This window comes from Lactuca serriola, chromosome 4 (genome assembly GCF_051521515.1).
Source record: "Lactuca serriola cultivar US96UC23 chromosome 4, Lser_US96UC23_V15, whole genome shotgun sequence".
Taxonomy (NCBI): Eukaryota; Viridiplantae; Streptophyta; class Magnoliopsida; order Asterales; family Asteraceae; genus Lactuca; species Lactuca serriola.
This window is the reverse complement of record NC_136411.1, coordinates 325,780,065-325,784,975: the sequence shown is the minus strand read 5'-3', so window position 1 is coordinate 325,784,975 and position 4,911 is coordinate 325,780,065.

Here is a 4,911-nt window from a genome sequence, read left to right as displayed (position 1 = left end):
TCTTGTCTAAACCTGAGTGGATGGAGTATCGGGTTTTGTATGCTTCATTCATAACCACGTCTCTGTAACCACCGAACTTTGGTGTCCAGATTCGGTTCATAAAATAATAGACTCCATCATCCCTGACTTCGAAGTTCTTATCCATTCCTCTCAGGGTTTCACCTGCCATGTTTTCGGGTTTTAAGGCTTCAAGTTGAGCTTCCTTGATCTGCGTGGACAGATGCGAATGGATTGTCATGGTCAACGACTTTACCCGGCGTCCCGAGTATTCTTTTCTACTAAGGGCGTCAGCTACTACGTTTGCTTTACCAGGGTGATAAAGAATTTCACACTCGTAATCGTTCAGTAACTCCACCCATCGTCGTTGTCTTATATTCAGCTCTTTCTGATCGAAGATGTGTTGGAGACTTTTATGATCCGTGAATATTGTGCATTTCGTGCCATATAAGTAATGTCTCTAGATCTTTAGAGCAAACACCACTGCTCCTAGTTCAAGGTCATGTGTTGTATAGTTGACTTCATGTGTCTTTAGCTGTATTGAGGCATAGGATATAAGCTTTCCTCTTTGCATAAGAACACATCCAAGCCCTTGATTAGAAGCATCACAGTACACTACGAAATCCTCTGTCCCTTCAGGGAGAGACAGGATTGGTGCACTACACAAGGCTCGTTTCAACATTTGGAACGTTGTTTCTTGCTTTTCTCCCCAGCTAAAAGTTACACCCTTTTGGGTCAGAGTAGTAAGAGGCTTAGCTATTCGAGAGAAATTTTTAATGAATCTACGATAATAGCCAGCAAGACCTAAGAATTGACGGATTTCTGTAGGTGTTTTGGGTGCTGACCAGTTTTCAATTGCCTTTATTTTGGAAGGATCGACGTGTATTCCTTCTGAACTGACCACGTGACCTAGGAAATCTACCTTCCTGATCCAAAATTCACACTTTGAAAACTTCGCATAGAGCTTCTCCGATCTATGTGTTTGTAATATTTGACGAAGATGTTGGTCATGTTCCTCTTTGCTCTTTGAGTAGATAAGGATATCGTGAATGAAGACTATAACGAATTTGTCCAAGAATGGATGACACACTCTGTTCATTAGGTCCATGAACACTACAGGTGCATTCGTCAATCCGAATGGCATCACTATAAACTCGTAATGACCATAACGAGTTCTGAACGCGGTTTTGGGAACGTCTTCCTCCAAAATTTGTAACTGGTGATACCCGGATCTTAATTCTATCTTTGATAAGTAGTTCGCCTTCGCGTCGATATAAAGAACGTCGAAAACGGAGTTATAGAGCATAATCTCACCATCGCGTCGATATAAAGAACGTCGAAAATGGAGTTCGTATGCAAAAGTTATGAATTTCTAAAGTTCAGGGCGCGAACCCCAAAGTTGTGTCAGAGACCACGACGTGGCAAGCAGTGCCATGACGTGGCAGGTCTTTTGACACCTCTGGGAGTCCCCCAGACGCAACTCGAGATGACGCATGCAGTGACGATCAAGCCCACGACGTGGCAAGTGCAGATTTTGCCCTATAAATAGATTTGAAGGGCCAGCCGTTTAGGGTTGCTATTTTCTCTCCTCTCTCTCTCTCTCTCTCTCCCATTTTACCTCGATTTACGTGCAAGAAATATCTCGGAGCCCCGGTATCATCCCGAGACCCGAAGCGAGTCCCGAAGCCCGAAGATCCCGAGAAGAAAAGAGTTTCCGAGCCGAAGCTCTGCCGACAAGGAGTCCGGTTTTTGTGAAGATCTTCCAAATCTACCGAAAAATACTACTTCTACAAGCCGTAGTGCTGTCTGATCATCTTCTGATCAAGTGAGTGCGTAGTTACTTTCTTCTAACGCATAATTATGAAGTATTTTATACGAAATACATGTTATGTGTATATTTTGTTGTTATATGCATGAATGCATATTCACTTTCTTCTATCACATAGATATGATTTATTCTCTATGAAATACGTGTTATGTGTATGTGTCTCATCTTTTGTTTGGAATATGTATTGAATGAGAATGCTATACAGGTTTTAAACTATGTATAAAAATATATATTTTTATCTACTAATATGTCGGGTAGAACATGGGTAGATAGTTATGTGATAAACAGATGAGAGGCCTCGATGTTGTTTTTGATTCAGTCATCTAGCGGGGTTTAGATGACGACCACAGACTTTTCTAGACAGTCCTGTGGAACGCTAGCAGGTTCGCCACCTGTAGGTGTTAATGAACTTGGGTGTTCATTCATTGTACTACATCCCCCTCATGGTTGCCTTATTTGACTTATATTGCTGAGGAACCCCCAAAGCATGTGTTGTCGCCCCGATGAAATATTCTTAGACTAGGTCACTTGCGTTAGTTGTTTTAGGGACATAAAGTGAGAATAACAGGAATGGGTAACTGGGTTATTGTTGGTTAATGAAAATAAAGTTAATTACTTATTGTGGGTTGAAAACCCTATATGCTCACCAGGCTCCCAAGCCTGAACCACTCATTTTATATGTATTACAGGTAGTGGCGCAAGGGCATAAGATGGATGAATTATCAAGGTGTTTTGTTTACAAGTCTGTATATGTATAGATTTGTTGAATGACTTGTAATGTTATCGTTTATGCTTTATGGTCTGTATCGGAACATGGCATCCCGAGTTTTGATTATATAATGCAAATACATTTCTTGATGAAATGCTTTGGTAAATATTATTTTATCATACTTTGTTTTTGGGAACAAATTCCGCAACTCTTTCAAATCAAAAGGATTTACTCTGAAATTATTTTAAAAGCATAAATGAAAATTGGTCTTTTCTGGCCGAGATTTTGGGGATGTCACATGACGTTTATAACACCTCATGAAATTTGGAGTAATAATGTTTCCGTACTCTAGCACATTGGAATTGGAAGTTATGATGTTTTGGTTAAAACTGTTGGATGGCATCATGCAATTGAATAAACTAAATGAGAGAAACAACACTTAAGGTTTATTAATATATTATAAGTTCTAATATATTAATAATATTATTTAATTAGTTTTGATCAAGAATTAATTAAATGATAAAAAGATAACTAATTAGATATATGGGTAGATTATGTAAATCTTCCATATCTTATATAGTGGGCTAAGAGGCTCCATGGATTGTCAAGTTGGGTTCCACCCATAGGATGCTCCATGGAGTTAACCCATGGATCAAGAAATGAAGAGTCATGTTACATTAGGGTTTACCTAATGCAACACACTATATAAGCAATGTGTTTCTCCCCAAAATCGGCTACACTAACTAGAAGAAGAGGGCTTGGCCGATTTTGCAAGTGTTAGAGTTTTCTCTCAAGTTTGTTCATTGCATTTGGTGTTGTGTGAAGCATTTGAGGCATCACACTTGAGGTGCTAGGCTCACAAGGCTTTAAGGAACACTTTCAACAACAAGGTATGTAGTTATATCTTTCATTCAAAGAAGATCTATTCCCCATGTATGGTAGATAGGAACATAACATTGGAAATCAACTTTACATGATAATTAGAAAAACATAGATCCAAGGTTATTAGGGTTGCATGTACACTGAGGAAGTGTTAGAATTCTCTAAACCCATCAGTGGTATCAGCGCCTAGGCTTGTTTGCTGATTATTTGTGCAAACTGCTTAAAAAATTCGATTTTCTGCTTTCTGCTTGTATGAACTCGCCGAGTCCATGGGCGGACTCGACGAGTCCATGACCAAATGCTAGCTACTCGTCGAGTTTGTTCTTTCACTCGACGAGTAGAGGCTGCAGTTTTCATAATTTTGACTTTTGTTGCTGGAAATGGACTAGAAACATTACCCTAAATTGTTTTGGTACTTGAAAACATGTTTTAGATGGTGTAATGTTTATGCTAATCCATTTACAATGACAATTATCAAAATTACAAGTTTTTAAGTGTAATTTTTGATTCTTGAAAGTGTTCATATTCATGTTTTTGTTCTTATGATGTTTAGATGATCATAGGATTTGTTTGTAACCTATGTGGTAGATTAATTCATGATCATTATGTGTGTTAATGCAGTCCATAACTTGTCCTCAAGTTATGGAAAACCAAAAGTCACTTTGTTAAAAGCCATTAAAAGAACACATGAGTTATAAAAATAAAGAATCTTCATTTTTAATACTCTATTAACTCATAAGTTACAAGAAATGAAAAGTTTTGAAAGTTTACAAAACTTGCCCTCAAGTTTTGGAACAAGTAAAGTCTTGATGAAAACTTTAGTTCCAACCCTTAGAATTTTAAAAGTTAAAATTCAACCCTTATACTTTATAATATTATATGTTAATAATATATATATATATATATATATATATATATATATATATAGACACACACACACACATACACACACACACACACACATATATATATATATATATATATATATATATATATATATATATATATATATATATGTATGTATAAGATCAAGTCGTCTTACCACTAGTACGCCTCATTCACGAAGCCGGTCTATAGGGGGGGTATAAGGTTGTTGCCTATAAAATGGCAACTTAATGGGTGTCCACTCTCATCCACCGCTTCCTTGATCGGTGGAGGGTTGTTAGCCTAACGGGTAGGACAACGACTTATAAATTCTCATTAAAAGTATGATGAATATATTAAATTAACTAAATGCTTTTATTAAATTTCCAATCTTAGTTACTTTAGGAAAAATGTGAATAAGGTGCTAATCCATGAAATTACACTTTACACTTTGTTTAAGTCATTAGTGGAGCGTGTGTGGTTAACCGGTACACTAACTTAAACTTAACAAGGTAGGTAAAGGGTGACTTAATGTTTATCACAGTATCGATGGAGCGTGTGTGGTTAACCGGCACATCGATTGAGGGGTAATACTTTAAGGGTACCAAGTGATTTGCATGGTTACTTCACA